This window comes from Hordeum vulgare, chromosome 1H (assembly GCF_904849725.1).
Source record: "Hordeum vulgare subsp. vulgare chromosome 1H, MorexV3_pseudomolecules_assembly, whole genome shotgun sequence".
In the NCBI taxonomy this organism is placed as follows: Eukaryota; Viridiplantae; Streptophyta; class Magnoliopsida; order Poales; family Poaceae; genus Hordeum; species Hordeum vulgare.
In genome coordinates this window covers 446,130,078-446,154,024 of record NC_058518.1, presented here as the reverse complement: position 1 = coordinate 446,154,024, position 23,947 = coordinate 446,130,078, and the positions used below count along the sequence as shown (strand labels likewise).

Sequence of the window (23,947 nt, the reverse complement as noted above, 5' to 3'; positions counted from 1 at the left end):
CGGGTCCACCATAGTAGTCATGTGCTCATCTGAATTAGCTGGGGGTGGCGAGGAGGGCATAGCAGTCCGCCTACCTCTCCCATGGCCACGTCATGTACCCTTTACCTTCTTCCCTTTCTGACCTCCTCTCCCGGTGGCAACGACACCGACGAAGAAGCACCCCTGGGTGTCCCCACACTGTCTGAGAAGACTCTATGGAGAGAATGGGGTGGAATGGAAGTACCACTCGTGCGGGCCGCCGAGCGATGTGGACCCGCGCCCACCATCTTTCAACACCTGCCATGCTAAAGAGTAAAATAAATTAGTACAACATAAAAATTGAATACCTGACGTGAATAATAATATGTATACATATATAATTTAAGTTGGGATGCATACAAACTAATAGTAGTCTGGATCAACAAATGCATCATCATCATCACTATCACGCGTGTCTTCATGAATGACGTGCTCATCGGGTTCACCGACATCAACTTGTGGAAGGCCTTTATGTAATCGGTCAAGCATTGACAGGTCATCTGCAGCAGTAACCTCTTCTAGTTCTGGCTCTGTTGGTTCCAGCTCAGGGGTGAAGTCAGATTCACTATCGCTGTCTACTTCCATGTTCTGGGGTGAAGTACAATGGTTCTTGAAACGTTTCTTCGAAATACGTGTTTCTTGGAAGAATTCTCCGTCATATGTGTGTGGGTTAATATGAGGTTCATAATTGTCGGGGGAATAACCCCGGGGTAGGCTCACCGAGCATGTTCCTTCATTTTCGGCCCAATGGGCATGAAGGCACGGAGATTCTAAGGCCCAAGTCTTCTAACCGGCTAGGCATCTCCTGCCGGCTGGAAGACGAGGCGGCCACCTTTCTCGCCGGCCAGGCAACCCCTGTCGGCTAGAATCCAGGCGGCCTCCCATTCAGACCCGGCCTGGTCCCGCCAGCCGGACTAAGGAGGAGGCGGCCACCCTCAAGCCGGCTGACCAAGCACGCTAGCCGGCCGAGGATCACCAGTCACATCAGATCGTAGGTCAGGAAAGGACCTCATGATTAAAGTTAGCTACGCGTCAGCAAAGGTACTGAATCAGGGCGCCCGGCAGGTACGAGCGTCGGCGGCCACGCCGCTGACCTACCCCGGCTCTGATCCATCACCTAGCATGATGTCGGTCCATCACACTCCCACTCCATTACTGCACTCGGCGTGGGGAACAGTGGAGGCGGTCGTACTGCATTCCCATGAAGAATCTCGCGGGGCGACGCTCGACGTACAGCGCGTGCTCAGCGTCAACCTTACGCGGGAGCCCCATTGGCCAGCCGGTGGGTCCCACCAGCAATCGAGACCAAGCAGACGGCGGGCCCCTCATCGATAAGACAAGACCCTTGTGGGCCCCTGGCCAGCCGGCGAAGCAGCCAGCCGGGTCCCACGCATGTACCCTTTATCCATATTGTAGGCCGGCGGGTTCGTCTATAAAACCCCCCGGCCGCCCCCCATGCAAGGGGGCCGATCACTTGCCAGTCATTCAGTACTACACACTCAACAACCAACAGAGAGCAAGGGAGAGTCAAGCCGGCTGCTCCCCTCTTCCTCCTCCCAACACAGCTCCAGGAGCAACATTGTACTATGTTCCCATACATCAAACACACCAGCGGGATTAGGGGTATTATCTCTACGGAGAGCCCTGAACCTGGGTACATCGTGCGTCCCATGCGTGTACCAACCTCGTTCCCAGCACCCACCTTTGTCCCTTCGGTTCTCACCGACTTTAGCCTACCTATGGCATATGTTGTGAGTATTCACCTACAATAATCCTCTTCATCTGGGGGAGGTGGTCTAGCATGTGGCGGCACTTCATAAACAACATCCCAACCATTCAGATTCTTATTAGTTTGGCAAGTCTACGGTAGATAGAAAACTTGGGTCGCCTGTTGAGTCATAATATAGACATCGGGAACATCTAAATGGGTGATTTGTTTTATTTCGACTAGCCCTATATGTTCGTGAGTCCTTCTAGTCTCCTTCAGCTGGAACCAATAACATTTAAAGACTACGACGTTCGGTGGGTTTTCACCAAAGAATTGAAGTTCATAAATTTCTTCAACTCTTCCATAATACTCGGTACCTCCTTCGTTGGTAGCAGAGACACCACAATTTTTAGATTTCCTATTGGGCATAGATAGCTCTTTGCCAAAGGTACGAAAGCGATACTCGTTGATGTTGTATTTCTCAAATGAACGAACCTTATAGTTAAAACCATTAGCGGCTTGTCTTAATTCAACGTCGATAGACTCTGAATTAACCCACAATAATACAAAATGATTGTTGCATTAGCCGCAAATTAGACAAGAAATGAAATGGTCCATTATTGATAATTACCGTTTGTTTGAACCAAGAGATGAAACCGGGATAGCCGCCTCCATGCTTTGCCAGAAGCTCATACTCTTTGACGGAATCAATTTAGATGACCTCTCCATCCGAGAATTTGGCGACATATCGACTATATCAAATATCCGGGAATAATAGGAGTTCAAAGGAATTAGAATTTGTGGAAAAATGTACTGAGAACTTACTCAATGTACGGCCACACTTCTCTTAGGTTGTTGAAGATATACAACGAAATGGTCTGCCATTTTTTGACATCCAACGTTATTGGTTTTGAAGCACCGGCTCGTGCAAGCTTCGCTTTGAATAGGCTGAGGTTGGATCCACCTTTTTTAGGGTCGCCATCATTATACCAAGGCTTCGGATTACGCAAATGACGATTTTGGCTTCGTAGTGTGCTATCATGAAGTTTGCCAACTCTTCGGTAATGAATGCCTCGGCCATCGATATTTCAATTCTACGTTTATTTTTAAATTTATCTCGAAGCGTCTTCTACATCCTCTCAGTTGCAAAGCACCAATGATTTTGCATGGGCCCACCCAATCTTGCCTCGGTCGGGAGATGTAAAATCAAATGTTGCATTGGATTAAAGAAGCCTGGTGGAAAGATCTTCTCTAACTTGCAGATCAACTCAGGCGCCAATTCCTCCATGTCATCTACCACGTCAGGCGACAGTTCTTTTCCACAAATAACACAAGAGAAGTAGCTCAACTCTGCTAGTACTAGACATTCATCCTCAGGTATAAAGCCACGTAACATCATCGACATTGCCCGCTCAAGCCATATGTGCCAATCATGACTCTTGAGACCAAATATTTTCAATTTTTCAAGATTCACTCCCCTCTTTAGATTCGCTACATACCCATCGGGAACATCAAGTGCATTTTGACCCACAAGATAATTTCCTTTTATCAGATCTTCCAAGATTGAACCAGACCTTTAGCTTCGACCAGTTCTGCTTTCCTTTCGATTGTCGCATGTTTTGTAAGGTCTATGACATAGAGTCTCTTGATCGAATCTAGCCTTAGGATTATCCTTTGCCTTCCCCTCTATGCCGAACAATGTATCAAAAATGGCCTCTCTAGTATTCTTTTGAGTGTGCATCATGTCGATGTTGTGTGGAAGAAGGAGGTCTTTGAAGTAAGACAGATCCTACAAGCATGGCTTGTGAGTCCAGGCGTTTTCTGAATTATACTCGTTGAAATACCCTCGACGCTGTGGATTGGGCTCGAGAGCATTTAACTGATCTAGGATCTGTTGGCCTGTCAAGCAGGTGGTGCCAAGGGTTTGGTAAAGTTCTGCTTGTCCTTTCTGAACTGATGGTGAGGATCCAGGAACTGTCAATTGATACGTCTCAAACGTATCTATAATTTTTGATGGTTTCATGCTGTTATCTTGTCATCTTTGGATGTTTTATGTACCTTTTATATCTTTTTTGGGACTAACTTATTGATTCAGTGCCAAGTGTCAGTTCCTGTTTTTTCTGTGTTTTTGGCTCTTTTCAGATCTGATTTTGGAACGGAGTCCAAACGGAATAAAATCCCCGAAATGATTTTTTCCCGAACAAAATAAGATCAGGGGGCCTGTGGGCCAAGCCAGGAAGACTCCTGGGAGCCCACAAGCCCCCACTCCGCCACCAGGGGGAGGCGGCGGTGGCAGGGCTTGTGGCCTCCCTGGCCGCCCCCTGACCTAGATCTTTGGCCTATATATTCCCTAAAATACATCAAAAAATCAGGGGAGCCTCGAAAATACTTTTCCGCCGCTGCAAGCTTCTGTTTCCGCGAGATCTCATCTGGAGACCCCTCCTGGCGCCCTGTCGGAGGGGACTTTGGAGTTGGAGGGCTTCTTCATCATCATCATCACCCCTCCAATGACTCGTGAGTAGTTCACTTCAGACCTACGGGTCCGTAGCTAGTAGCTAGATGGCTTCTTCTCTCTCTTGGATCTTCAATACAAAGTTCTCATTGATCTTCATGGAGATCTATCCGATGTAATCTTCTTTGGCGGTGTGTTTGTCGAGATCCGATGAATTGTGGATTTGTGATCAGATTATCTATGATATATATTTGAGTCTTTGCTGATTTCTTATATGCATGATTTGATATCCTTGTAAGTCTCTCCAAGTCTTGGGTTTTGTTTGGCCAACTAGATCTATGATTCTTGCAATGGGAGAAGTGCTTGGTTTTGGGTTCTACCATGTGGTGACCTTTCCCGTGACAGTAGGGGAAGCAAGGCACACATTAAGTAGTTTCCATCAAGGGTAACAAGATGGGCTATGTCGTTGATATGAGATTGTCCATCTACATCATGTCATCTTACTTAAGGTGCTACTCTATTCTTTTGAACTTAATACACTAGATGCATGCTGGATAGCGGTCGACGTGTGGAGTAATAGTAGTAGATGCTGACAGTATCGGTCTACTTGTTTCGGACGTGATGCCTATAGATATAATCATTGCCATAGATATCGTCACGACTTTGCACGGTTCTATCAATTGCTCGACAGTAATTTGTTCACCCACCGTCTACTTGCTTTCATGAGAGAAGCCAGTAGTAAACACTACGGCCCCCGGGTCTATTCACATTAATCGTTTACACCTCCGTTTTTACTTTGCTTTGTTACTTTGTTGCTTTCAGTTCTCACTTGGCAGACAATCTATAAGGGAGTGACAACCCCTTCATAGAGTTGGGAGCAAGCTTTATCCGGATGTAATGCATCGAGGATGCCTTGGATCTGCCGCTTTATCCGGATGTAATGCATCGAAGTCCCCCATGCTTCCCCCATCCATGTGTGTACCGCTATCTTATTCCCATCTGCATCTAGTTCGGTTGTTTTGCCCAATTTGTGCCATGTCATATGTCTGGCCGTCTCTTCGACCATGAAAAGACGTTGAAGCCTTGTTATGATTGACAGATACCGAAGAACATTAACTTGGATTTGGGTTTGGCTCTTCTCACCCATACCGTTATCTACCACAACATACGTGGAAGACTTGCAAATGGGACAATAGTTCAAGTCCGCATACTCAAGCCTAAATAAGGCAAATCCTTTCTCACATGCATGTATATTCTCATAGGGCATCTTAAGTACACGAAGTATTTTGTCCGACTGGTACAGGTTTGCAAGCATGACATAGCATTTGGGTAGAAAACGTCCAAATAGTGTCATCATCACGTCGTAGCATTCCCTTCCCAAGTTGAAGTGAGCCTTTAGAGCGATTACTTGTGCGATGGCATCCAGCTGACAAAGCTCAGTGTGCTCGTGGGGAGGACGTTTTGAAGACTCCAACATTTCATAGAAGGCCTTTGCAGATTCCACCATCTCATCGTCCGAATCCCGAGCATCAGCAAAGTCTTGCACCATGTCTTCGATCCCAGTACCATGCTCATCGGTGCGACTGAAAGCACAATTGCTCCATAGGGTGGTTTTGATAATTGATCACAACATATGCATCATTGGACTAATAGTTTATCCAAGTATATTTCAGAAAAGTTCAAAAGATGCATTGGCTAAAGGCTTATGTGGATATGCCCCTTGATGCAAGAAAGGAATAAAATTGGCCCAAGTTTCAAGCTAGAAGCCTCTCATTTTATATTTGTGAGAAATCACTTTTGAGTCCATAGGAAAGCCAATACTATTAAAAGGGGTGAGGTATTAAAATGAACTATTTGCTCAAGTGCTCAGAGATAGCCACCAAAAAATACTCAGACATTTTCCCACATAACCATTCTGTCCAAACCACACACTCAAAATCGGTGCCACCAAGTTTTCCATTTCGGCACTACCGAATTTCATCTCAGACAGAACCCTGGCCATAGCCACCAAATCGGTGCAACCGAAACCATATCGGTGCTACCGAGTTTAGGTGACCAACTTTATGTTGCCTCGATACACAAAATCGAAATTTTCCGAGTTTGAGTATCGATGTCACCGAGTTGTATCATCTAACCGATAGCCGCCTTTTCGGTGCCACCGAGTTGTGTATATCGATTCCACCAAGATTCAAAAGTTGCTACCTTCAGTGCAAATTGGTACCGCCGAGTTTTTGACTTCGGTGTCACTGGTCACTTCATGTGTAACGGTTGGATTTTGGCTGTTGCCTATATATACCCTTCCACCCATCTCTCATTCGTGGGAGAAGCACTCAGACCACACACTTCATTGCCAGATTCAATTTTCTGAGAGGGAGCCACCTACTCATGTGTTGACACCAAGATATTCAAATCCAATCATTTGAAACTTGATCTCTAGCCTCCCCACACTACTTTCCACCAAATCAATCTCTCCTACCCATGCCTATTATGTGAGAGAGTGATTTTGTGTTGAGGAGACTATCTTTAGAAGCACAAGAGCAAGGAGTTCACTGTTCTACCACATCTATTACCTTTTGGAGAGTGGTACCTCCTAGATTGGTTAGCTGTTGCTTGGGAGCCTCCTACTTCATGTTGTGGAGTTTAACCAAGATGTTTGTAAGGGCAAGGAGATCGCCTACTTTGTGAAGATCTATTGTGAGTAAGGCTAGTCCTGTGTGGACGGAAGCCGTGGTGGAATAGACAAGGCCGCTTCTTTGTGGACCCCTTGTGGGTGGAGCCCTCCGTGGACTCTCGGAGTTGTTACCCTCCGTGGGTTGAAGACTCCACTAACATGGACGTACGATAGCGCCACCTATCGGAACCATGCCAAAAATCATTGTGTCAACCTCATGCGTTTGATCGCCCTGCCTTACTCCTTTACTTTACACTTGCATGTTTTACTTTCCCCTGCTATACTCTTAAAACTACATGTGTAGAGTGTACTTAACTTGCAAAAAAGGTCAAAACTGGCCCTCAACTAAAACTAGGAAAAGGATAAGGTTTTATCTTGTCAAGTAGTCTAATAACCCCCCCCCCCACCACCCCTCTAGACATACTTTCGATCCTACAGCAATGACGAACCACCTCAGCTCTGATGCATTGTCTAGACTCACCATGAAATGTCTGCACCGTATAATTAGGCTTAAAACCACTCCTCTGCAGGTGTTTAAACATTATAGACTCTATCCTCTTTTTATAATTGTTGCACCTAGGACATTTGCAAATGCGGCTTTCTCAAAATCCTTGGTTTTTACAAACCATTCTTTGGTCATCTCTTTCTGACTAGTGTGACCGGTGTACATCCACGCACGATCACTCATCTTGCCTAACTGCTAAAGACAATATATATATATATATATATATATATATATATATATATATAACTCCAAGGAGATAAATTGTACAAATCACATAAAGCATTCTGAGTTCAAACTATGAAAAAAAATCATATTGCTAATTACATCTCCTCTTATTCTTCTTCTTCTTCTTTCCTTCTCTTCTTCTTCTTTCCTTCTCTTCTTCTTCTTCTTCTTCCTCTTCTTCTTCTTCTTCTTCCTCTTTCCTTCTCTTCTTCTTCTTCTTCTTCTTCTTCTTCTTCTTCCTTCTTTTCCTTTTTCCTGTTCTTTCTTCTCCTCTTCCTCCTCCTCTTCGTCTTCTTCTTCTTCTTCCTTCTTCTACTTATTCTTCTTTTGTTCTTCCTGTTTTTTCTTCTTTCTCTACTTCTTTTAATTATGACTAATTAACTAAAACCTATCACTAATCTAATCTAATCTAGCACTAAACTACATATATATACCTAATACTAAAGCGGCTACTGTCGAAAAACCCATCATGGCGTTTTTTGCAAAAAATCCCCTGATGTTTTGTGTATTCAACACGCACTCCCTTTTTAAGTGAAAAAATGTTTCATTTTAGAATTTTTCATTAGAAACCTTGTAGTTTTTTGTATTCACCCCGCGGTCATCCTCCTCTGCCCAAACTGCTGCTGCTCGATGCCACGCGAAGCAGCAAGGGAGGCCGACGGGATCGACTGGCTCGGGGGTTGGGGACGTGGGGCTCCAGCGACTCCTCGTCACTGGAGACGGCTGGTTGTCCTGGCGCCGATGCGCGAGAGAGGGGGGTCCGACGTGGCCGTCCATTGCTCCATGCAGGAGCAGCTCCTGAAGCTAAGAAAGAGAGATGGGCGGTGAGGAGGAGAAGAGAGAAAGCGCACGGAAAGGAGAGGGAGAGGGCACGATGGGGCTGACCTGCATCTAGGCCAAGCAGAGGTGGCGCTCCTACACTACAGGGCGCGGCGGCGGGGCTGCATCGGGAGGCATAGGAGGGGCATGGCATTGCGGCTGGAGGAACTTGGATCCTCCTGATCCATCGAGCGGGGCGCTCAGACTGGCTGTAGCTAGCGAGGGAAAGCACCGAGGCACGGGGATCGAGGAGAGGAAACTAGGAGGGGATCTGGAGGAGATGTTGCGGTTGCCCGATGGGAAAAATTAGGTGGGATGTGCATGCTTATGTTTTTACTTTTATTTTATTTTCAACTAAACGAAACTTGAAGAAAAGAAAAGATAGGGAAGAAGGAATTTAGACCAACAATAGAAATTTTTATGGGATCTAAAAAATATGAGGAAAAATGAAGTGATTTGGGGAATTTTATCGACTTTAAATTTAAAGAAATTTAATTTAATACAAAATTATTTGAATTTAAAGTCTAACTAAACCAAACCCAAATGGCTCAAAATTTAGGAAGCGGCGTTTTGATGGAACATCAACCTTACTTTTTCCCGTTGCAAGCACGGGCATATGTGCTAGTATAATCTAAGCTAACAATTAAACACCAAAGAATAAGAAGAAACAAAAGCAAAAGGCTCACCGGAGGGCGGTGGGGCGCCGGAGCGGCACGATCAACACGAGGCCGAAGAGGTGTCCGGGGTTGGGGTGAGTGGCGTCGGGGGCGGTGTATTAACAGTTGTGCGGGGAATTCTAATAGTGATCTATCAATGACATCTTCCCGCCGCCACACGCAAGTGCAGGTGCCTGGTTTCGTGCCGGGGTGTCATGTCGTGGTGTCGTCGGGGTGTCGTGTCGGGGTGTCGTGTCGGGGTGTCGTGAAGGGGCTCACGAAAGGGGCGTCGTGTCGGGATGTTGTGTCGGGGGTGTCGTGCAGGGGGCTCACCAGAGGGGCGTCGCCGGGGTGTCGTGTCGGGGTGTCGGGGCGTCGTGTCGTGCTGTCGGGGTGTTGTGTCAGGGTGTCGGAGTGTCATTTTCTTACTATTCCTATCCTTCTTTTTTCCTCTTCTTCCTTTTCTTCTTCTTCTCCTTCCTTTTCTTCCTTTTCTTCCTCTTCTTCCTCTTCTTCTTCTTCTTCTTCTTCCTCTTCCTAGTCTTCCTTTTCTTCATTTTCTTCTTCTTATTCCTCTTCTTCCTTTTCTTCCTTTTCTTCTTCTTCTTCTTCTTCTTTTCTTCTCCTCTTCTTCTTCTTCTTCTTCTTCTTCTTCCTCTTCTTCCTTTTTTTCCTTTATCCTCTTCTTCTACTTAATTATTCTTCTTTTCTTCCTTTTTTTGCACTAAGCTAATTAACCTAAACTAACAATAACCTATTTAACACTAACAGTGACCTAAATTAACACTAACAGTGGCCTAAACTAACCCGATAACCTAAACTAACAGATGCAATGAAATGAAAAAAATTCAAAAAATATATAAACAGGATGAACTCACCGATACGGGAGGTGGGGCGCCGCCCGATGGAGGAGGACCGTGGGAAGGGAGAGGGGTGGCGCCACTGGTTGGCTCCGGGAAGGGGGCTCGCCGCGGGGAGGGGCGCCACGGTGGGGCCAGGGGCGGTGGCTCCGGCGATGGGGGAAGGGGGGGTGGCGCCGATGGTGGGGAAGGGGTGGCACCGCGGGGAGGGGGCGCCATGGTGGGGGAAGGGGGAAGGGGCGATGGCACCGACGATGGGGAAGGGGGAAGGGGCGATGGCGCCACAACGATTGTGGTGTGTGGGGGCGGGATAGAGACAGAGGAGGGAGAGAAAGAGAGGGGTCGGGTGAGGAATGATGACCGTTAGATAGGAAAGGCTTTGTCGTCTGCCAACGGATGGCAAAGCCCCTAAAGGCAGACGGCAAAGCCACAGAGGGGGAGAGAAAGAGAGGGGGCGGGGTGGGGGTTGACGGCCGTTAGATAGGAAGGGTTGTGTCGTCTGGCAGCGGATGGCAAAGCCCCTAAAGGCAGACGGCAAAAGCCACAACTCTGTCGTCTGCCATTATGGGCTTTGCCGTCTGCTGGGTGACAGCAAAGAAAGGACTCGTGGCAAAGAGTATATTTGCCATTGGTCCTTTCTTTGCCGTCTGTTTTGAGGAAGCGGACGGCAACGCAAGCACACGGCAAAGAGTTGACTGACAGCATATTCTCTGATTCTAGTAGTAAAATTTCAAAATAACCTCTAAATACAATATTCATCCACCATATTTGAAAAAAAATCAATTTTTTCTCACTCAACATGGTTGAAATGGTTTCACAAATACTACAAAACGAGTTCTGGAAGAAATAAATCCTTTTGAGTTTGAGTGAACCTTTCATAAGCAAGATTTATATTTCTCGGATAATTGATTATCCACTGTCATGACACGGTTTGAATAGTTTAAGCAAGTATCAAAAGGTTTTGATCCGGTGTGGAATTCAAATAAAAGCCAATACAACTCACATAATATGGCTTATTTATTTAGTGATTAACGTTCCAAAATAAGAGGAGGGAAATGAGTAAAACACGTGTATACACAACCCACATAGAACAGGAAATGTGGTTCATGCGGGTATTTCCCGTGTGGCCTCGTCGGAAACCATACAACAATGAGAATGGTCAAAATAGTCAATGAAAAAAAAAAGATCCCGCTAGTGATCAATTCCTTGTAGCCGCAGCATGAACCACTATCTAGACAACACTTAAAGTCCAAATTCATCAAAAACGACGCATGCAAGAAAAAAATAGTGCACAAGCACCATCATCGTCGATACTAGATCTTAAGTTTTCATGCACCATCATCGTCGATACTAGATCTTAAGTTTTCACTCTGAAGAAGATCCATACTCTCAAAAACAATGCTTTCAGCAAGAACACTGTAAAACACAATCAATAAATGGCAGGCCTTGAATTTTCAGCCGGAAAGCTAAGAACCTGAAAACTATATATAGGCATTAATTATCCAGAGTTGATAGGCACTGAAAACTATGCAATCAAGCAGCATCCACCAAAGGTTTGTTGAATAACCCATAGTTGCAGGACACTGCTACTCAGCTTGCCTAGCAGCGCCAACTTGAATCAATGGATGGACAAGCAGCACCCGCTACATTGACAAATTCGGACGTTTCACTCGCCAATGATTCAACATTACATTACTAGCTGTGTTAGTGATCTAAACGCTCTCATATTTCTTTACGGACGGAGTACCTCTGTACCGGTCTCTGCTGGGTGGCCGTCCTTGGCGTCGAGCATACGGCGTTCTGGACTGGCCCCTGCAGCAGGGGTATCATCAGTGCACATCTCCCCGCTCTGTTCTCCCTGCGCTGGACCCCCATGTCTGTGTGAAAAAACCACCTAGAGGCTGGGGAGAGGGCAGCGCTGGTACCACGTCTGATCCGTGCTGGAGGGCGCGACCTGCGGGTGCCGCTTGGTACTCTGGTGGGTGTGGAGCTGCGTCAGGGGCATGACTCCTGGGAGCTCGCAAGGTGCAGGTGTGAGGAGGGGGTGCTGGACACGGGTGCCCTCTATCGTGTGGCTGCTGGAGAGCATGTTTGGTCCTCAGCCACACTTTGCCAAACCAAAATTTGACAGCCACAGTTTAGTTGACATATGTTTGGTTTTTGTCACACTTTGGCTTGCCACACTTTATTGTTGCTATGGCTCATTTGTCATAGTCAATTTTTTTGTCAACTTTTGCTAAAGTTTGGCGTTCGTTTTTTCAGCTACACTTTGTGGCTTGCCATACTTTAATGGCTTGCCACATTTTGACTTGGCAAAATTAGTCTTCAAACAAAGAGGCCCTAGTCGCCTGCGGCTCTCCTGTCACTTTGCGAGATCATTCCGGGACTCGATCCGTGGAGGCCCTCTGATGTCGTTCCGGGACTCGATCCGTAGAGCCCCTCTGATGCCTCTGTTCGTGAGCTGCCGCTCCTCCAGTTCCTTGCTAACATCCCCTCCACCAGAGGACCGCGTCTCGCCCTCCTGTCCTGTTCACCTGTGAAAAAAATCGAAATGGCGTGGCCTTGGTAACCTGCGCCCAGACTTGTCCTCTCTCCGACGAGTGCGCCGGGAGGCGGCGATGTGGTTCCACCCGCGCATGCTGCCTGCTGGGTGACGCGGACGGTATGTATGTACTGTTCTTGAGTAGTCTTCAAAAAAAATTAGAAGCAAGACAAATGCAGTATCTAGTGCGCAAAGCCTGACTGTCTGTGTTCCTAAATAAAATGAACAGGAGGTGATGAAGGGACACAGCTTGTGTCTAGAGGGTTTTTCACCTGACCGTATTATAGTCCTCGGTTGAAGCTTCAGTTCCATCAGACACATTGTTGTGCGTTTGTCCCCTCACTTAAGTTAGCACATCAATAAGGCCTTTGGAGATGCGTTACCTGACGTCCATGCCTATCCCCTCACTGCAGTTATCCCATCATCCAACCGAAACGCAATCATTGCTCTTTCTAGAGAATGTATTGTTCAACAACACTACACGAGGACATTCCCTCACATTCAAGTATCTTGTGCAACTTCAGTAAGCAATCAAGTAAGTTCTGGGATTCTACAATTGAAGTTGCCTAGATTTTTTATTGGACTCGTCATAGCAAGGATGCATTTCAAAGATTGAATCATATGCTTACCAGAGTATGCTACAAGTCACTGTTTGATTATAGGACATTAAGGACAGTAACTCTGTAACTTCTACACACTTCATTCCCTGTCCACTCAAATTAAAATATTTAGAGACCATGCAAGTTCTAGTGGAAACGATGCAGTTCCCTCCACATTTTCTCATCCGGGCTTGGGACCGGCAAAGGCAGTGTTAAACTACAAAACTACTAAGCACATAAACTAGCAAACACTACAACCAATTATTCAGCTAAGCATACAAGCCACACCATCAACCAAAGGCAGCGTTGTCACGACACACGAATTGACCAAAGGCAATAAATATTCACACAACGTTTGCACAAGATCATAAGACAGAAACATAGGGGCACAAACAAGGAAAGCTATAAATTCCAGAACCTACTAATTTCTCTAATGGGGCAAGGTGATTCAAATCTTCAATCTTGAATATCTTCATCAGCAGGCACAGAGAAAGCTTTCACACTTTTAGCCCATAATAGAGTCCTTGGGCCATAAGATGTGTCAACAGATACTTGTGTGTCTTAAAAATCCAGTATATGTATAAGCTTGATTTAAGAGTGTGCAATTGGCAGGAATCATCAAATTAGTATTTTTGCTAGTTAACTAAATTAAAACTAGGAAGCTCCGGGAAAACCAATAATATGTAATTGAAGATTTGAGAATATGTAATTGAAGATTCCATAATCCAGATCAAATTAACCATTAGAGGACCGTAAGATGTGTGGAGGCTTTGTATCTTCAAATCCATGACGAATGCAGAACGAAACAAACTGACATATGTACAAGCTACTTGAGTTGAAAGTATACAATCAGCAGTAAAACCATCAAACTTAGCCCAACTATTTTACAAAGTTGTCAAATTAAAATAGGAAGTTCCCCAGCAAACCAAGAAGATGCATTGAAGATTCGTAATCCAGATCCCACTGGAGAACCACCAATGGTAAGAACATCACTTCTGAAAATCAATTCCATACCAATAAGTCGGGATCATCGGAATCATATTCAGTGGAAATGACACTAATCAAAGACATGATGAGTAGTAGTGTCCATGCCAAACTGTTTGTTCAAGCTTCGAGTCGAGAAGCTTCAACTCTCCATTGTTTTTAGTATATATAGCGATAATCCCTAACCTCTTTCTGCGTATCAAGCCATCAACATTACCCAACTATAGAAGTCAGGAGAGGATCAGAAACCAAAAATGCGACATATTTTGATGGCTACCAGCATAGCTTGGGCTAAACAATCTGCAACCACAAGAAGGCGGAGGCAAAAAAACACAATCAATGCTACAAGCACAAGGCAGCTAAGACAACAGAAGCTTCTTCAAGAGATCAAATAGAGAGCACTGGGTTTTTTCGGCTGTAGGATGGTCCGTCTAGATTGATGCCCTGTAGCAACCTTCAAACCTTCTACATCCAGCAATTCAATCTGAATGTTTAAATTTTGTCTCCATAAGATAAATTATATGTTCAAAAAATTACGACGAATTGGAAAGGTGCAGGGTTTAGAATATCTTCGAACATACTCATCATCAGGTTGGACCTAAATCGTCAGTTAGGACCTGCAATGACCAAGAAACCTTCGTTTCAACTTCTGCTTTGGGGAAACGAAGCTGCCTATGAACAGCTAAATGATGCATCAAACATTGAGGGGATAGGATAAGCCTGCTTGGCTGGGAGATATCAGTTAGGGAAACACCAGTTCCAGATAGCAAACTATATTATCTCTCGTCCATGTAAATATCTGCAAGGACATGTAGTTACCAAGGCCATAGAAAACAATGTCTAGGAAGTGCAATGTTCAAAGCAAATCAGGAAAGATGAAGTCAAGAGAAGAAACCCCATCCAACAGTCAAAGCCCTTCCAGAAAGCCCCATAAGTCCAATAGCTGGAGAACCAACAGTTCCATATGAGAGATGCTGTAAGCTAAATTCGACTGTGCAAACAAAGAAACTAAATTGAGGATCAATTATCCAAACGCAGTTCGCAAATTCTCTGATCTCCATTCCATGTTTAATGATCCAATCCGACTTCAATCCAAAACAAAAACTTCAGCACACAAGATGCTATCTTATATCATGCAAGGCATTGAGCCATAACCAATCCAAATAACCATGAACATTAAAACAAACCTCCACCCTCTGATTCATCACTCAGCAACCATCACCCTCCGGCATCTGAAGGAGAACAAACACATACCCCACAAGCGGAGATCAGCTGTAACAACAAGAACCAACGAGAATGCACCTTGTACCGAGGGATAATGGTACTCATGTTGAGCCATCAGACGAAAATAAATCAAAGAACTTAAGGTATATCCACTCAAATCTGGCGTCACCAAGATCGATGTGACCAAACATGGTAAACTGACCTGCCTCAAGTCCACTTCAACATACTGTTCATACACCACACTGAGCTTCATTTCCAGACCAGATCCAGATCCATCCTGCAAGCCAACTCACGGAGGCGGCGATAACAAATGAAACAAACAGACCGTCTACGAGACACTGACCTGATTTATGTACATAGGTTTGGGCATAAAATCCTAACTGTTATATCCTGCAACCCACACTTGCAGAAGACCAAAAGAACACAGGGATCAAGAGTACGGATAACTAGTAGGATCATGGAGAGCAAGATCACAAACCAAAATATTTAACAGATTCCATGTCATTACCGGCTAAAGAATAATCTGCAACCACAAGAAGGGCAGGAGCAAAAACCTATATCAAAGACATGGCCAAGTAGCTAAACGAAATGAAAAAATAGGAGGGCTAGAGCCTTTCGGTTGTAGGATGTGCCATTAGTTGAAAGCTTCGGATTGTCCTTCGATTCATGCACCTTTGCATTTGAATCTGTATTATAAATATTGCCTAGTAAGATAATTTGTAGGTTATATAAGTTTGTGATGAATTGAAACAATACTCGTAGATTTCAAAGATCTGCAAACAAATTCATCATCAGGTTGGACTCGAGGTCATCAACTACAACCTGCAACGAGCAAGAGACCTTTCTATAAATTTTCAGTTCGGGGAAAACGTTACTTTTAAATAGCTAAAGCATGGATCAAAGATGGACGGGGAACAAGTAAAAGCCTGTCTCAGCTAGGAAGTTCGGCTATGGTTGACGGAGGACAACAACACCGGTTCCAAACTGCAGTTATATCATTTTCAAGTCAGTATCTACAAGAGCTGAGAATTACCGACTAAGGCGGAGAAGACATGTACCTCAATGAAATAAAAATAAGAGGATAAGAGATTAGGTTTTTTCCGGTTGTAGGATGTGCCACTAGTTTTGAAGCTTCATTATTGCACCTTTACAGTTAAATCTGAATTTAAGATATTACCTAGTAAGATATCTTATTATTATTATCTAAGTCAAGGAATTGAGAAGATAGTAGATTTAGAAGAACTGCAAACTCAATATCAGGTTGGTGGACTTGAGTTCGTAAACTACGACCTGCAACGAGTAAGATACGTTTCTATAAATATTTCAGTCATGGGAAAACTAGGATTAGGAAAGTAGGTAAAAACGAATGAGGAGGTAAAGGATGAGTAAGTCTGTCTCCACTGTGAAGCTAGGTCAGGTAGACACATGGCTTTCAATTATATCCCTTGCAAGACACTATCTGCAAGAGCTGAAAATGACTAAGGCAGGGAAAACTAATGTCTGCTGAGTTCTAATTAATACTGTATTGAATAAAGAAGGTCCAAAAAGTTTAGCCACAGAAAAAGAACCGCCATGCTGAGCCAAAATAAGAGCACCCGCTAGGCCTGTGCAATTCCAGATTCTGGATAACCAGCAAACAATCCAAATCAGAATTGTTGGGAGAATAATTGAACCGTGGAGAAGAACAAATTGAACAGAATTTTGATCATCCAAACACAGGTCGGTCAGCAAGAAGATAGTACGCCGCTCCCACTAAGCCGAGTAATCTCAATTTGTGACAACGAGCAATGAATCCAAATTAAAGTTAGGCTAGAACTGAACGAATCCAAATGAAATGAAGTGAAATTCAGAGGATCATCTGAACACGGATCTCAAGTTCCAGGTTGATGTGCGATCCAAAACTTCAGTCCAACACCAAACATCATCCCTGGAGACCTCTGACCATATGAAACCAAACCACCATCCTTTCGGTTCATCTATGCGGAACCACTTCCTGCTTCTGCTGCATCTGAAGGAGCACAAACACAAACCAAAAGCGAGATCAACTGCTACAATAAGAATCCACCAATACCTCTAATCCACCTTATATTGATTATGATGGAACTCGTGATGAGAACTAGAAGACCACACGGGCAATAGGCATGTTATCTGACCTACCTAAAATCCCCTTGAACATACACCATCATAGTGATCTCCACATATCAGATCCCATCCGGCATGGGAACACAAACGAACCAACAGTTACTGACCTGACACCGCAACAGACACACAGCAAAGGTTTGCATATGTAGGCACAGACTTCCTAAATAAATCCTGCAGTGCAACCCACACACTTATAGGAAGACCAACACAGGGATCAAGAGTACAGATATAACCAATCAAACAACAAAGAGATAGATAGCAAACCAGAAGATTTTTGACTCGCTACAAGCATTGTCTTAGGCAAAACAGATCTGCAACGACATGGAGGGCATAAGCACAAATCAAAGACATGAAAATGTAGCTGAATGAAATAAAAATAGGAGGGTAGGAGATTATTATTTTTCCGGTTGTAGGATATGCCACTAGTTTGAAGCTTCATTCTTGCACCATTCGCAGCTAAATCTGAATTTAAAATACTGCCTAGTAAGAGATCTTATTAACATTATCTCAGTTAAGGAATTGAGTAGATAGTGGTTTTAGAAGAACTGCAAAGTCAGCATCAGGTTGGTGGCCTTGAGTTCGTAAACTACGACCTGCAACAAGCAAGATACATTTCCATAAATGCTTCAGTTAGGGAAAACTAGGATGAAACGATGAGGAGGTAGGATAAGTAAGCCTGTCTCGACTGGGAAGGTCAGGTAGACAACACCGGTTCCAATTATATATCCTTTGCAAGACACTATCTGCAAGAGCTGAGAATGACTAAGACAGGGAAAACTAATGTCTGATGAGTTCTAATTAATATTGAGTAAGAAAGTTCCAGAAAGTTCGAGCCAGGAAAGAAGAAGCGTCATGCTGAGGCCACATAGGAGCACCCGCTAGGCCCGTGTAATTCCAGTTTCTGGACAACCAGCAACCATTCCAAATCAGAATTGTTGAGAGAATAATTGAACTGTGGAGGGGAACAAATTGAAGAGAGAGAGAGAGAGAGAGAGAGAGAGTTGATCATCCAAACACAAGAAGATAATAAGTCAGCTCCCACTAAGCCGAGTAATCCCAATTTCTGGACAGTGAAGACCAAATCCAAATTAGAATTGTTGGAGGCTAAAATTAAACGGTGGAGAGTAAGGGATTAAATAGAGATAGGAGTAGTGATATTCATCCAAACACAAATCAGCCGAAGATAGGTGGTCCCGCTAAGCCGTGTCATCCCATTTTCTGGAGAACCATCAGGGAACGAATCTAAATCAGATGAGTTGTAGATTAACTGTGCTGTGCAAACCAAAGAAATAAATCGGGAGGGGTTGAATTATTATTATCCAATTGCAGACTGGTGAGATCCAAAGCTTGATCATCCGAGAAGATCTGTCCATATCAATCAGAGTAACCGCTGAACCGTGACCAATGAATCAAAATAACCATAACAGAAACCAAACCTCCACCCTTTTTATCTATCATCTCTTGCGAACTACCGAGCGTCCCTTGCCTCTGCTTCTGCTGCATCTAGGATGAGAGCACAAACACATACCAAAAGCGGGATCAGCCGGTAAAATTTAGAATCCACGAGGGCGTCGAATCCACCTCGTATTATTAACCGATGACGACGGAACCCGTGACGAGAGGGCTGGATCGGGGGCAGGCCGCACGGGCGAGAGCCGGCCAACTGGATCCAAATCTGAAATCGCCGAGGAAGGCAGGCAGGTGACGGAACCAAGGAACCGATCTGACCGATCGAGCACGGGAAACTGACCTTGCTTCGGCCCTCTCATCACACAGAAATCAGAGCAAAATCGACGGAATCCCCCGATCGATCGATCGCTCGCTCCCCGAGGTCGCGCGGAGGCGGGCCGGATCCCCTGCGAGCGCACAGGAAGCAAAGCCGCGAGGAGATAAATCAAACGCGATTCGAAACGAATCGAGATTTGATGGATAAGGGGAAGGGAACAGTCGCGAAGACGCGAGGAGGCGACTCAGGCGATCGACACCGGCGGCGCGGCCGGTCCGAACGAGAGCTCCAAGAGAGAGGGAGGAGGGCAGCGCGCGGGGTGGAAAGGGCGCACCTGGGCGCCTTTTATAGCCGGAGGCGGAGGCGGTGGCCGGCCTGGCGCCCGCCAACCGGTTGCTTACCGGACACGGCTTCTTCGCCGCGGGTAATGCTCTCCGTGGAGGATACGTGTGGGCGGCGGAAATCAAAAGCGAGTGGAATTGCTGGGTCGGGGGGACCGGGTTTGGGTTGGTTTGGGTTGGGGCAACGGCAGGTCGGCAGCGCGGGTTGGGAGTTTTTTTTTTTTTGATAACGTGCGGGTTGGGAGTTGGGACCGACGGAGCCGGGAACTTTCTGGGGGCGCTTGATAATATGCCTTCAGCTCGGGAGTGGCGAAGGGCCACTTGAGGTGCGATGCCCGTGTCTGCGAGCACGAGCAACGACCAGCTCGTGGATGAGAACGTGGAACAGGCGGGTGCGGTGGGGGTGGTTCGTTGTCCTGATCCTAAACGTGATCCGCCAAATCAGCTGCCGTGTTTAAGAAATCAAAAATGTGCTCGTTATTTTATTTTTTAATTTTTCAGATCAACGTCGTCCGGTTGTTGATATTGGTTCGAGAACAGGCATCTCCAACTATCAATCCGTAATTATTTTTTTTCCCGCGTCCGTCTGTCAACAAAGGATCAATCCACGGACATATTTATAAAAAAGACATCCAACGCTAGCCGCATCTGTCTGCCAACAAAGGATCAATCCACGGACATATTTATAAAAAAGACATCCAACGCTAGCCGCATGTTTATGAAAGAAAGACATCTAACGTTAGACGCACACATCTACCGTGAAGAGGGAATATCCTTCTAAATTCTTTCGTACGATTGACTCATTTGACCTTTTTAAATGGGAATGGACTCCTTCTAATAATAGATCTCATGGGATCCTATGTGGTCTTAAGAAAGATAACTAAAAAAGGGAAATACATCCTGCAGATTTATGTTCATGATATTAACAAGAAAACTGAATGGGATCTCCTAGTTGCTTATGGTTCTCCTCATGAGGAGTTCAAGGAGGAATTCCTCGTTGAGATGGCCTGCTTTTGTAGCAGTGTAAACAGTCCCTCTATAATCGGGGGACTTCAATATTCTGAGACACAACGGAGAGAAAATAAAAAAAAGTCCATTTTCACAAATCCTCTCAGCTATTTAACTCTGTTATTAACTCATTGGGTCTCAGAGATGTACACATCAATGGAGACGAATTCACGTGGACTAATAACCAGGCTCATCCCACTCTTGAAAAACTGGATCGTGTCCTTATTAGTGATGAGTCGGAAAAATTATCGGAAAAATTATTCCCCTTAGTACGTGTTAGAGAACTTGTCAAAGAAATTTCTAATCATAACCCTTTGGTCATTTCCTCGGGGATGATGAGAGGGCAGCTTCTAAAGCTCGCGAGTTTCGTTTCGAACTCTCCCCGCTTAAAAATGAGGAATTCCTCGGACTGTCTAGGGGTACTTCGAGTAGAAAGGTGAATGCTATGGACCCTATTGATATTCTCAACATCAAATTGAAAAGATTCAAAATCTACTTCAAAGGACGGGGGTTGAACAAATATGTCCATGAAAAACGAAGGAGGGAAGAGCTATGTTTGGAATTGTCCATGCTGAAAGAGCTTGAAGAAGAAGGCCATCTACCCCTGACACTACACGAATCAAGGAATTTCTCATATGCGTGATCTTTATCGTCTACTCGTTGATGGCAAAGAGACTTTTTGCCATTAGTTGCCGAAAAATAGACGATAAAGAACTGGCTAATGGAAAAGTTACTCTTTGCCGTCAGTGCGTTCTTTGTCGTCTGCTCACGGACGACAAAGATGGACCATACAGACGACAAAGAAATAGCTGATGACAAAGATGGTCCACACAAACGACAAAGAGTCACCGCAGCTTGAGCCGTCCCCTTTGCCATCTGCAGCCTCTTTGTCGTTCGCCCAAACCCTCTTTGTCGTCTTCCTGATCCCCAGGCGGACGACAAAGGGGACGGCGCCCCACCTCCCCACTAACGGCGGCTCGCCTAGGTCTCACCACCCCGATCCCCACTCTTTCTGTCCCTCTCCCCCGATCCCCACCCTCATCTCCACATGCGTCGCCCCCATCACCGCGTGGCCCTCACCCCGCGCCTCATCTCCACCTGCATTTCCTCCCCGCGCCGCCACACCACCATCACCGCGCGGCCCCCCTCCCGGTGGCTTCCCCTTCATCGCGCCGCCCCCCACCACCGCACCGCCCTCACACCGCACAGTCCCCCTTCCCACGCCAGCTCTCCCGCGTCGCCCCCATCATCATCACAGCTACCCCCTCCCGGCGCCACCCTCTCCTCGCATCAGACCCTCACCGCGCCGCACCAACCACCGCACCGCCCCCACCTCGTGCACCCCCCTCCCCACGCCGGCTCCCCCGTGCCCCCCCAAGTTGGGTTCTTATTATTTCAAAAAAAAACTCGCTGTGGGGGTTCCCCTAACAGTTTTCCTTCAAAAAAAATATAGTCAATCGGTGGTTTGCTAGGTTGTGAACAGGTTGAAGGTTTTCATGACAATGTTGGGAGGCTGATATTTAACATGTGGTAGGCAACAAGACATAATCGATAGAAACGGTAATACTAGCATGGCAATGATAGTAATGGTATCTAGGGAAATGGTCATCTTGCCTGAGATCCCGCTGAGAAGAAGATTGACTCCGTGAAGCAGACGACGGGTCCTCACAATCCGACACGCTTGCGGAACTCTATCGAGACGAAGGAAACCGGAAACAAGAATCAACACACGATATTCCCCACGGCATATGAACGACAAGATGCAATCCACATATGATGCATGAACAGGGAATACATGCAAGTCACGGCATGTCAAGTCACAACAACCAAATACTACACATTAAATGAAGTTCAATATGCAACGAGGTGCATATTGACGAAACTCCACATACGAGTTATTTAGTTCTATCCCGATTTGGTACACGGCAATATTAAATGTGGTTACACATGGCAAGAGGTGAAGCGCAATTACTCTACTTATCTAGGCATTTTAAATGAGGTCGGAAATGACATATAGCATCTCTGAAACGACCTCACATGTTAATTTACAATTCTGTCCAGATCTGAACTAACATGTTTAATTAGTTGTTAAACAGCAAAACAAATAGTTTCACGTGATTCTACGCGTTGGTACAAGCAATTTACACATATAGAACATCTCCAACGGAGCTACGGATCAAAAGATACGAACACCGCAAGATATGATGGCACGAATGCAAAATGTGTGCAAATGGCATCCACAACATTTCAAAACACACAACCAGCAAGATAAAATGAAACTGCATGAGATTCTAAGCAAGTTTCATATAGGACACCATCAAAACGGAGCAACGGTTCAACAACAACGAGCAAAACAAGAAATCACTACAATCTGCCAAAATCAGCCACATAGCATTTTCTACACCCCACAACTACGAGCTACACAATTCTAATATACTCAACCAAGACATGACACGATAGAGGGCAAGAAGCACTACAAGATACAACTAACAACAACTACCATGGAAGCATGGAACACTAGGAAAAGAAGTCACAAAAAGGCATCTCACACACGGTTTCAGACTTAGTGAAAATAACAGTTTATGAAACTGCAGTTTTCGATCTGAAGGCATATTGATAGCAGCAAAGCCATAAGCTACAGTACTCCAAATGGCATGAAAATTCACAGCATGTTAGAGAATCCTAAAGTCTACAACTAACTCCATTTCATCAACCTCAAAGGAGCTACACATCACAAGATAAACTCATGCAAAGACAACAACAAAATATAACAGATTTCAGACTTAGAAATATTTCAGCATCTCCAAAACAGCACTATTTCCTAGCAACTTGAGAACAAGCAAACCACACCTAAACATGGATTCCTATTGCAACCAAAACTACAGGGGCTAGACTAAACATACAAGAGAAAAACTCTAATTGACAACTAACCCATATCACGCATGGATTAAATCCCACGAAATAAACAATAGGGCATCATGACAAAATATCACGCGAACTAACTTGCTCCAAAGCTAAAACTAAATACACAGTTCAATCCTATGGATTTTTCTACCCCGAAAACATATATAACATGAGGGGTTGCGAAAGAAAATCAACGCCACACGTATATGTGGGATTATGTCCACGACACGGTAAAACAACTAGCTACTAAACCCTACGTGCAAAAATACCAACAACCACTCTAAAATACATGGCAAAGGGGTTCCTAAAACATGAACATTTCTACTACGGAGTTCGAACAATCCGGACACGCACGAAAAAGATAACACGGGGCACAAACATAATAGACAACACACGTTTCTAGGCATTCGACACGCTAAACTATGTCAAACAATTATGCAAGTTCCAAAATCGTAATCTACGCGCAAAACTACACAAAATACATATGCTACACGCCGCGATCTGACTTATGGTTAATAAACTACGGGCGATTTAATATTTAGCTAATTTCTGAAATCTAACTA

The 23,947-nt window shown here is 45.0% G+C and overlaps 1 long non-coding RNA gene across 12 annotated transcripts; it reads right to left on the bottom strand.

The window, feature by feature from the left end:
- Positions 1–13,718: 13,718 nt before the first annotated feature.
- Positions 13,719–19,582, bottom strand: LOC123443862. Of its 12 annotated transcripts, none has more exons than XR_006630863.1 (3): positions 14,740–19,470; positions 14,621–14,656; positions 13,719–14,523 (listed from the first exon to the last, which is right to left on the bottom strand). It is a non-coding gene; the product is annotated as an uncharacterized LOC123443862 (long non-coding RNA). The 12 variants fall into 12 exon arrangements; XR_006630855.1 differs by having other exon boundaries at positions 14,621–15,665; positions 15,772–19,470; XR_006630845.1 differs by having other exon boundaries at positions 14,621–16,247; positions 16,322–19,470.
- Positions 19,583–23,947: the final 4,365 nt, after the last annotated feature.